The 12,438-nt window shown below is 33.4% G+C and overlaps 1 protein-coding gene across 3 annotated transcripts in view; it reads right to left on the minus strand.

The window, feature by feature from the left end:
• furinb (furin (paired basic amino acid cleaving enzyme) b) overlaps nt 1-8,188 on the minus strand; it is a 161,985-nt gene extending 153,797 nt beyond the window's left edge. Inside the window, exon 1 of one of the 3 annotated variants that reach the window (XM_073942170.1) lies at nt 7,739-8,188. The gene's annotated coding sequence lies outside the window, so the exon portion shown is untranslated. 3 annotated transcript variants of the gene reach the window in all.
• Between the last annotated feature and the right edge of the window lie 4,250 nt (nt 8,189-12,438).

Consider the following 12,438-nt stretch of genomic DNA (forward strand, 5'->3'; position numbering starts at 1 on the left):
ACAACACTTTGTAGGACAAGAAGGAGGTTGCGCGTTTCACAACTTGTACCCACTTGCTGAACGCTTGTATATAGAGCAAGCTCATAAAAGCGACATAAGATCTATCTCTTGCTGATTTTGCTCGTCTTAGTTCGCCGAAAAATGACATCCTGTATTCATCATTTATTCACCCTCCTGTCGTCCATGCCTGGGAGATTCACTTTCTTGTGTGAAACAGAAATTTGCTGACGGTTTTCTGTTCTTTCATGCAATTACAAGAGAGAAAATGACTCTTTAATATATCAAAAAGGGCATCAAAGCAACATAAAAGTTTCAGAAAAGTAGTGTGATCTGTATGCCAAATCTTTTGAAGCCACATTAGAGCTGTGTGTGAAATTTTAATAATTATTTACTCATAACCTTAAAGGATTCACCCAGAAAAAAAGACTTTGTCATCAATATTTTGCAACCATTCCTCCCTGTTACAAACTGCTATGACATCTTTTTTTGGTAAAATTTGTATTGTGTGTTTTGAAAAAGGTAAACAAAACACAAGTAAAACTGCATAGCTTTTATCAAAAAGCATCCAGAACAGTACTCTTCACCAACCCAGGCTTGTTCTGAAAAGTACCCCTATATATATATATATATATATATATATATATATATATATATATATATATATATATATATATGCTTAAAGGCACAGTCTGTCACACTGCTTTTATTTTATATTTTAAGGTTGTAAAGTATGAATTAAGTTAAATATTTTGTGTATGGGCTTTAATATTTATTTGGTCCTTAAATCCAATGGAAAAGCAATTTTGTTTATTGATCAGTTGGAGCGTCAAAAAAAAAGAACAACCGCAGATTTGGGTCATACCTTGCGTGACCATCAGCTGTAAAAGATTATTTTGTTCATTAGATACAGTATTCAAGTATCAAACATTTATATTAAAATATATATTTTGACAATTTATTTATATATATATATATATATATATATATATATATATATATATATATATATATATATATATATATATATATATATATATATATTTGGGCTTAATTTAGGTGTTTTTTTTTCTTTGTTAATTAACTGCTACACCTCTTTCCATTAAACATTTCCATTAAACATAATAAATTGATATTTTGACTTTCTGTCTCCAAGAGTGCAATGTAATTTTCTAAATTATCTAAACTAGACAATTAAAATATGCTTTAAAAAAAGTGTAGGTTGATAACTAGGTTTTTTGTGTTTTGAATGCAGATGATTTACTGCTGGTTTTGTCTGACCAGAGGAGAACTGCACAATGTAATGGTGCAATTGATGCAGTAGCATTGTGTAAAGCGAGATATGATACAGCATGTTTAATCCTTGCGCTTTTTTAAGTGAATGCAAATGGAGTCAAAAATCCAAAATTAGGAGTCAAGAATCGAAGTCTACTCCAAAAAACACGGAACCGCACACATGGATCATATGTTCAGTGGACTACTTTTACAACCCCCCTTGATTCCTTCTTCTACCAGGTAATCATTTTAGGAACAACAGACAGGGTCAGAGAAAGACAGAAGACGTTATCTACAAGATTTGACAGCCTATACTTTGGAATGATGACCATGTAGCTTGAGTATTGCACCATCTATCAGAGAAGCTCTCCAACATGGCAACAGAGAGAGTCCCATGAGACTGGAGCAGCTCCTCAGAGACAGCTCGGTTCTTGCTGACTCTGTAAATAAGCTCAAAGTTTGGCTCAGGGCTCGGTGTATAACCCTGAAACCCTCTAAAAGAAAACAGAGCATGAACAACAAAGCCTGCCGTGTGCTTTCAATGACAGCAAGCAAGCATGCAAATGCATAGTATTCTCCAGCTCAAATTGAAGCACAAGGCCTAAGCATAGGTGTTAAAAATTATAGCATAATGTCTTTTGAAACAACAACAGAATGTCATTAGGAAAACTATTCCTCGGAGTATGACGGCTACAATGCTGAGTTTAGCATTTAAATAGCGGCTCCTGGTAGGAAGAAGAGGGGATCTTGGTAAAAGGCCTACTGAAAAAACAAACAAATCGTCACGTCTAAAATCTGCATTACAGAGCTCATTAAGGCCTGGCACAGTGCAGTGAGCTGGAGAGGAAAGAGGAGAAAACCATGTGTGTCTTACTGATGGAACCTGTGAATGTCACACCTCCGCAAGCACAGAAAATGAGAGAAAGAAAGAAAGGAAGCGAGTTAGAGAGAGTGAGAGATACTGTACCCTGCACGTTTTACAGTATTTGCAAAAGCAATGGCCGTAATTTCTAAACCCAATCAATTGTTTTAACCAGTTAATAGATTTAATTAAGTTCATTTAAGAGGAGTCAGCCTATTAGCAGCTAAGACAGATACAAGGCAGGCAATAGAAAAGAGGTCAGTTCTTGGAAAATGATTTGCCGCCTTTAGCACTCTTAAGCGTAAGCCATTTTCAGCATTGTCAAATAGCTGCCATTCAGGTTAACCGTCCCCTATTTTCAATCTTCGCCTGTCTCGACAAGACTAATTTAATAAGGCAGCCACTTGTGAAAGCTTCTTCTAATAGATAAACGTTGGAGGTAATGAAGGGCTCACCTTTAGAGCGCAACACATGTTAGATGTGATGTGACAGAAAGGCTGTTGATTCCAAGTCAGTTGCTGTTCTGACATACAAACGGGGCTAGCCTTTGTAAGGTTTCAGGTGTAACAATTGCATTTTAATACAAGAGTGATTTCTCTAAATTAAATTATTATTCAGTGTAGTGCTGCACAATATTGGATAAAATTGACATTGCAGTATGTTTTTCTTTCTCCGATATATATGAATACAATTTAAACAGATATTTGGAAATTGTTTATAATTTTAGATTGAATGAAATTATTTTGTAGGAGAGTGCATCTGCGTAAAATAAAATACACAAATAACAAGCCCAGATGAATCCAATAAAACAAAGTTAAAACAGTGCTTTGTGGATTTTAGCGGAGTCTAATATTTTTCAGGTAAAAATATTCAATAATTCAATATAAAATCACATTGTGGTCTAGAAATCAAAGTATAAAAAAATAATTACAATTAAATAATCTTTGTTAAAGCGACAATCTTGCTTGAAATGATTCCGCAGTCACAGGTGTGATGATAAACTTTCTCTCAATTATGGTTAAACCTTTAATTTAATCCACAAATGACACGTGTTCAGAACTGTTGTTTATGGTCAACCATAATCCTTATTCGACATTGGGGATAAGCACATTGTGATATTGATGCTAAAATGATACAGTATGTTGAGCAGTCCTAATTCAGTGTAAACAACATGACTTTGTAATAACTGACACTGTAAAAACCATTGCGATGTCCTGACATACTGTGGGTATCCCCTATTGTTGACCAAAATGTTATTTCTAAATGTACTTTTGAAATGTTGCCATGTCCACTTATTATAAGTGGTGCTTATTAAGCACTTTTCTTAGCTTAAAGGATAAGTTCACCCAAAAGTGAAACTTAAATTAGTAATTAATCCTCACACTTTTGTCATTCTAATTCCCTGAAAACATGAGAAAATGAATGAACATATTTTAGATGAAATCTGAGAGCTCCCACATCCTATATCCGCTTGTTAAGTCGTGACTCGTGATGTAAAGAATACTGTTTCCAGGTCCAAGGCCCTACTCATCTGAATTGAGAAAATAGCCATATCATACATTAAAGTAGATGTTATATAAAATCATGGTGCACACGACAGTATTTTAACAATTTCTAAAAACATGAATCAATTTCTGGCCATTGGATATTAGGCATGGATATATTTATTGCGATCATGATTTTCGAAAGTATGACATGGCTTTGTAAACATTTAATATAACCATTTGTTGAGTCTCGACCATACAGTTTGATACAGAGATTGGACCCGAAAGCCACTTTGCGTGACATCACACTTAAGCAATGGTCGCAAGATGTTTGAAGTCCAGAAAAGGAACTTTGTATTACAGTTGAACCACGGAAGTCACAATGAATGTTTTGACAATGTCTTTGGTTCCTTTTCTGACTGTTTTGTGAGCATTGCTCTCTATTGAGGTTGAGGGAGCTCTCGCTTTTCATCCAAAATATCTTAATTTATGTTACAAAGATTAATAAATGTCTCAGTGGATTAGGCATGGGACGATAACCGATTTCAATGTTTACCTCGGTTTGGAAAAGTCAAGGTATTAAAACCGCTAATGTTTTCTGTTTTACTGTTAGCTTATATATAAGTTTAATCTCTTAATGTTTTGTTACAACCGTTGTTTTAGGGCAAACAACAGTATGTCCACATCTAAAGCTACTGGTCAGTCTTTGCTGGCCAGCAATCATCCGAAAAACAAATTGCTTATAAATCAACATCCAAGCGTGCTATAGAGCTGAACAGTGCAGAGGCTTAATTTATATCCAAAGAAATAAAAGATATGCAAAGATAACTTTTCAACTAGTAAAAAAAAAAAAAAAAAAAAAAAAAAAAAATCTGTGTTTTTTAAACTAATGAAGACAGAAGTAAATCATTCATTTTCATTATTTAGCGTGACATTTTTACTGTTCCAAATATTTTAAATGTTTCTTAAAATAAAATATATTGTGTTGTATTGGGAAAAAATTGCTATTTTTAATCCAAATTATCCAATTTTAAAAGAACATATTTTAGAGCAGTAATCACAATTCCGTGAACCCGTGATATTTTTATCCAAGGTTATCATACTGTCAGAATCTTACACCGCCCCATGCCTACAATGGATTGAAATGACATGAGAGTAAAGTAATTACAGACAGCTTTTTCACTTTGGGGTGAGCTAATCCTTTAAAGATACAATTCACCCAAAATTAATCAACTATTAAATTAAAATAAATTACCAATCTAATACAAACCCTGAAGTCATCCCAAATTTAGGTGACATTTTCTTAGCCAGAAGACCTTCAAAGATTTATAATGTTTCATGAATCCAAGTCAACAGCAATTTGAGAGTCAAAAACACGATTCATTTAAGAGCAATTCCAACAATGCTATCCAAAAGGAAGAGTTAGCTCACTGTAAAACAAAAATCATTAACTATTTCATTTGACATTTTTGCATTTTTGAGGGAAAAGCTTTGTTATGGACGTGATATCTCTCCATTATGGAAGTGACATATTTGAAATAGCTCAATTGAAGATTTACCTACAACACAATATTTCAGTAGATTTAAGACTTTTTAAGGCCTAAAATTTAGCATTTGAGATTTAAGACATTTTAAGACTTTTTAAGACCCCGCAGATACCCTGAGTTAATATTATAGGCAGGTGTGGGTTGTTATATTTTGGTGGCTTAATTAGGATAGGACTTAAGATAAACTTTATTTGTCCTCGAGGGGACATTTTGGCAAAAAGGTGATACAACGTTGCTCTAAGCAGACAATAAAATAAATAAAACAATTAAGAACAAACAATTAAGAACATACATTGTTTACAGAATAAGATCATTATTAATATATAAATATGAAATATATAAAGCACAGAACACAGTCAGGTGCTATACAGGTGCATTGTTCTTGGTAGAGTTCAACTGTTTTATCGAGGTAGGAACAAATGAAAGCTTCAATCTATTGCTTTTACACATTGACCGTCTTTTTCCTGATGGTAACAACTGATATTCACTGAAAATGAGGATGTTTGGAATCAGCACTAATATTTATTGCTCTTCTCATGACCGCCTGTTCATATAGAGTCTGTATGGGTTCGTATTGTTTTATTCCTATGATTTTCATGGCTGTGTTTTGAATATGAACCAATCATTCATAGGATGAAGCATTTGAGATTTTATTAATAATGAGCTTGTTTTTATTTATGGTTTCTTAGATAGTTCTGGCAATGCTAATCAGTCAAAATGAAGCTTGCTTCCTTGCAAGAGATGCATGTTTAAATATGTAATTAACAAGTTTGGTTTTGTACACTAAAACATTTATAAATGCAGTTGTCGCTACATCAATTTTTTTCAGCTTATTTAGGTTGTGGAATGGATTTGTAGGTAAATTATTGAACAGGATTAAGCATTATATAGGTGAAGTGAGTACTGAATTTAGATGCAGTAGGTATATGGCCTTTTCGTCTTCATTAGGTCTGATAAGGACTTTGTGTTGCTTTTCGTTTCGTAACTAAGTGGTCGTCTGCTTACAAGCAGAATGTGGAACCAGGCCAGAGGGAATTCGGGTAATTGTGTTGCAACCGCAACATTGACCAGAAACAATCAAAATAATTGGTTATCAACAGCATTCCTAGAACCGAAAATTACAGAGTGCATTTCCAGTAAATCACAAATCCCTGATGTTTCAGGAACAGAATCCAGACTGACATTCAAATTACTGTGAAGTCAGTCACACAGAACTTCTGGATCTTTTTAGAGGTCGGGTCATCAATCTTCATTCAACACTTCAAATGACTTATTTTTCATATTTAATGACTCGAGCACTCGTTAGGGCCCGAATCAAATGTAAAGTAAGATTATCTTGCTGTCTCCGAGGATCTAACAGATTGCATGCTCGCAAGAGGCGATATCCTGGGCGATGCTACTGTATGCTGGATAGGAGGGCCAAATTTTTATAGCGTGCTCTCTGGGGAAGAAAGAACAGTAATTACTATGCCTTAATAACTGCTCATCAAACACAACTACAACTACTAAAGCTTTAATGATCCATGATGGCTTGGTAGGGGCAGGAACTGAAGTGCTTAGTCACTCATTAGACAGGGACAGACAGTGCACGCACATATACACTGTTAAGCTCTACCTTTTTTCCTCCCTCTCTCTCTCTCTCTCTCATCAGGAAGGCAACATTAAATGACCACTCTGCCTGTTCAGAGAACATATCCAGGTTTCATAATCAAACCTGCCATCAATATTAACCTTTCAAGACAAAGGTCAAAGGATACTTTTTGTTATGCATAAAAATATTGGTTGATAATAATAACCATCATCTGATCTACAGTACTAAGAGACAAAGAATATCATAATGGTGTCTTTATTCTTGCTGTGAATACATTTATTGCACTCAACACTATCAATTTTCATCTGGTTGACGGGGTAGAGGTGCTCACGTGCACCGTAAATCACAGCGAACAACTGAAATAAATATATTATGCTGGAAACACTAGGCGCGCAATACGATAATAAAGCCTTCAGATGATGTGGAGTCAGTTTAGAAAAAATATAAATACTGAAAATATTGTGCGTGATGTTTGTCGTTTAAGACAAAAGGAGAAAGACAGCCTCATTACCGTTCATTTTAGTTGTAGGTTCATTGAAAGTGAAATCTGTCCTTTTGTCAAATATCACCTTTCGTGTGTTAACGATACTTAACGTTAACGTTAAATGAATAAAAACATATTTGTTAATATATTTTAAAGGTGCACATGATTAAATAATTTCTATTTCTGAAATAAATGTCCTATTTAGCTTTTCGATATTACAAAACAACACATACATCATTGCTAAAAACAAAATAAACAAAATGTCGGCATAAAAAAACTAAACTCGACAGTCACTTTGTTTATAAACTGGCAAACACAATAATATCTTACACAAAACTGTCCAAAATTGAGTAAATTGTATAAAATTGCTTTCGTTAATTTGTGTTAAAATTTAAAAGATGACCACACATATATTTAGCTAATATAAACTTTCTTACCTTGAACTTCACCTCAGTTTACACAGAACAACGACAAACAAACAAACGAACTGTCATTTACCTCAGAAATGGGACCGCTGACCCCTCCTAGAGCTGTCATTGCGCTTTGCACAGCCTCGGAATCCGGTAACGGGCTCACATTTCAGACAACAGCACCGGACTGAACTCCGCTCACGACACAAAATAAAAAGTACATCCACCGAGAAACCGTTACGGAGGATTCGCGCCCTTCCGCGAGACCCCGCGAACTCAACTCAGCATCTCTCGGCGAGCGCGCGCAGATCGATGAAACTTTCAACAGCGCGCGCGTCTTCCTGTAGTCCTTTATTTTTTATTATGTATAAATCTCGTATCTGCCCGTCTGTGTGGTATATTTCTTATCGAACTGTTATAAAATTAAAACCTCTGTGGTGTCACTTGTCATCGGTCTCCTCAGTTTTATTGTTCTGTATAGACATAACGGGCTCCGTAATACATCCGTACACAAATCCCTGGTAATCACAAATGGCCTACAATTCCCAGGAAGTACGTCAGCTTTGTGTGTATTTAGGGTGTGCGATTCGCTGGCTCCATCTGCTGGATTCAGTCATTTTTTTAATAATATCATCAAATGAATGAGAATGAGAGTAGATTTATGACAAGAACAAATACAGCTTTTTTGTTAGAAAAATCTGGTTATTTAATAGTTATTTAATAGTCAATAAATGTTCTGAAGAAAGGCTTACACACAGCATAACATATATATTTTTGTATAACGTATTGAGACAAGGACAAAATTAATGAATTCATTCATTTTCTTTTCGGCTTAGTCCTTTTGTTAATCAGGAGTCGCCACAGAGGAATGAATCTCTAACTTATCCAGCATATGTTTTACACAGCAGATGCCTTTCCAGCTGTAACCCATCACTGGAAAACAAGGACAAAATAAGTTTAAATAAATAAAAAAAATATTAGACTGCGTCTTAGATTAACATTTCCACATTTCAAATATCAACAATTAAACCTCAAAGACACTGACTTTTATACTTCGAATACTAGGTTAGATACTCACCAGGGGCAGACTTGGGGATTTAGAGGCCCTCCAGGTATGGGGCCCTAGCATTGAAACTCAAAACACTCTCTTTCTCTTTCTCTAGATGTTTGCTTTCATTCTAGATTCTTTTTTTCTTTTTTTAAAAAGAAATATATTTACTACGTTTAAAATATATATTAAGTGGAACCTTCTTAATTTATAAAATAAAATGCAATATATTTGCCAATATAAAGCTAGCTCAAAAACTATGTACAGTTAATTGTCCATATGTGATTAGATTTTAATATTTGCATGCAGTTCTGAAGAAACGTTCTACTATTCAAGGGGCCCCCTAGTTTAGAAAAGAAGTAATAATGTTACAATCTTAATGATTATAGTCAGATTGTACTACATTTGATGAAAAAAAAATACAAAATAGCTTTAGGATAATTAATAGGCTTCTTGGCATTGGTCGGGGACCCCTATTTTCCAGTGGCCCTACCTCGCTTACTGGTTAAGTCCGCCCCTGATACTCACAATAGGCCTACAGACTATTTCACTGTGGTCATGTCATTGGCCCATGAACATTTTCTTGCTTGTTATCAAACTATTTGATAACTGTAACAAGAAGCAATTCACTCATAACTTCATGTTAAAAGAGCTATCATAACATTAATCATCAATATGTGGCACTTTTTGGATTCTCGAAAGCTGTAGAAATTAAAAAGGTAAATTAGGAAAGATGTTGGGACCGTTGTTTTTGTTTACGTTCCTCAAAATATTGAGCAAAACTAAATCTTTGTAGAAAGTACTATAGTATAAATCCAAGATCACACAAAAAGTGCTCAGGGGTAGCTTAAATAATGTGATGTGGTGTTCTTTGGGTAATAAGCATGTTGTATTATTTGAGAAATATGTTACATAACACTCATCATCTTTTTTCTTTTTCTTTTTTTTCCATTAGGTGTTTCTTTCTCCCTCTCTCAATGCTGATTTAATGATGATTGTTGAGTTGACCTTGTGTTCAATATATTATCTTAGTATTGTTTAGATATTGATGAGTCATGTTGAGACCATAGCATTCATAAGAAACTCCAGATGCACCTGACCACTGTTACCCTGATGAAGGCAGTTGTTTGCTGAAACATGTAGGCACAGTTTTAAGGAATAGCAATGTCAATAAAGGCTTTTTTATATTTTATCGACATTTTTCAAGTGCTTTGGACTGATTCTTGCTGTTTACACTGTGGTACATAATTTTATAAGATACTATTTTGATTGAGCTGTTCAAAATAAACATTTTACCTCAAAAACCTCAATCAAATATTGTGCCAGGAATATGTGCAAACATATTCAATGCTACTTAGTGGCACTGTGTAGTTCTTTAAATTACAAAATTAATTGAAATGACATTTTGACAGTCAACATTTTGCCATCATTTGTGTTAAATATAATACAGAATGTTATATACTTTTTTTGCCACAGATTGAGAATAAATGGTGACTATACATAAAGATGGACAAGAAAATAATGCAATAATTTTCATTTATCGCTGCGTATGAATTAGATTACAGTTGGATCCCCTAGTGAGGGTTGAATATGATCAGTGGAGTTTTTGCTTTGACGGACATAAATTAGATGAACAGTTATGCCACTGTTTGTATTCTCAAAGCAGCAGCATGCTGGTCACAAATGAAAACAAAATTTTCCTTAAGGTTTCTATCTGTGCTGACCAAGCTTTACTCTGGCTATAGGCTGATTTTGTAAGTCCCTGGAGCTCCCATATTTTTATTATTTATTTCTAATTTATTTTTGTTTCCTTGTTTGTTGGAAAACTATAGACTACAAAAAACAAATGCACAGACATTGTACCTGAAAATAAGTAATTATTAATATATACAGTTGAAGTCAGAATTATTAGCCCCCCTTTTTGATTTTTTTTCTTCTTTTTTAAATATTTTCCAAATTATGTTTAATAGGGCGAGGAAATTTTCACAGTATGTTTGATAATATTTTTTCCTCTGGAGAAATTATTTTTGTTTTATTTCGGCTAGAATAAAAGCAGTTTTTAATTTTTTAACCACCAGTCAAAATTATAAGCCCCTTTAAGCAATTTTTTTTCGATAGTCTACAAAACAAACCATCGTTATACAATAACTTGCCTAATTACCCTGTCCTGCCTAGTTAACCTAATTAACCTAGTTAAGCCTTTAAATGTCGCTTTAAGCTGTATAGAAGTGTCTTGAAAAATATCTAGTCAAATATTATTTACTGTCATCATGGCAAAGATAAAATAAGTCAGTTATTAGAGATGAGTTATTAAAACTGTTATGCTTACAAATGTGTTGAAGAAGTCTTCTCTCCATTAAACAGGAATTGGAAAAATAAACAGAGGGGCTAATAATTCAGGGGGGTTAATAAATCTGACTTCAACTTTACAAAATAAGATAAAAGTCAAATAAAGCAAATATGTTACACAATTGTGACCTTTAACAAAGTAAATGAAATGAAAGAAAAGTTTTCTGTTTTAAGACTGAAGCTTATCCTAACAAATATGAACTATGAGTTCTTTATTTAACTTTCCAACTTGTTTAGCCCTCATTGGGTAATTGGGACCAGCATCATTGCACTTTAGCCTTTTTGGCTAATGAAAATAAAATACATTTTTAAAAAAGCACATATCTTAAATAATAAAAACACACGTATATGTTCATTTATTATGTAATGCAGGGCAAATTTTTTTAGATGTTACTATCATAAATATTTATTCTTGATAGATTGTTATTAGATTTTTCTACTCACTATAGTCCTGTATTTATTTACGTGATATTTACAAATGTATGTATTCACCTTTAGTTAAATTGTATAATTCATTTGAATCAAATGTACATTTTCGATATTGAGTGATTTTCTGATCATTGTAAAAACTTATTAATATATTAATTATTGAAAAATCCCCATGGACTCCCTTGTGACTCCACTTAGAAAACTCATGATCAGCAACATTTACAAATCCCAACACACTTTAATTATTACAAATAAACAAGATTTAATTTGTTTGTTTATTGCATAAACCATCAGGAACAAACATACAACACAATATAAGAGGTGAAACATAAAAACTATTATAACAATGGTAATAATAATAATTTAATTCAATTTAATCCACAAAGCATAGCATTTAAAGCATTTCTACATCCAATGTTTTTAAATATTGACAGGGGAATAAAAAAAGTGAAATTATAACTGACACAAATCTCAGATTTGTTGCTTTTCAACAAATTTTGCCTGTAAAATAAAGCAATTAACAATAAATTCAAGAGTTTTGTTGGATTTGTTTTCATAATAAAAAAAAGTATGTCACACTTTATTTTGATGGTCTGTTTGTTGAATTTAAGCTACATTGCAATTAATCCTTATTAGACTATAAGTAGACTGTTAGACTGAGGTTGGGGTTAGGTTTAATGTGTTGACCATAGACTGTAAGGTGTTGACATGTTGCTTAGTGTCTTAAAGTCAGTTAAATGTCTGTTGAAGGAGCAGTATCAACAGATACTCAAATGGACCATTGAAAACAAGTGTTACCAATATTTTTTAATGTAAAATAATAACTAAGTTTTGTCATTTTAAAAATATATTTGGCTAGATCCTTCCAAAAATTGTTTACAACGTTACATTCAAAAAATAAACGACAAAGGCTCTCTTTATCTGCATTGCAGAAACCACAGATATCCTCCTTTTTAATGTAC

The sequence above is a fragment of the Danio rerio genome, chromosome 25, assembly GCF_049306965.1.
Source record: "Danio rerio strain Tuebingen ecotype United States chromosome 25, GRCz12tu, whole genome shotgun sequence".
Classification (NCBI taxonomy): domain Eukaryota; kingdom Metazoa; phylum Chordata; class Actinopteri; order Cypriniformes; family Danionidae; genus Danio; species Danio rerio.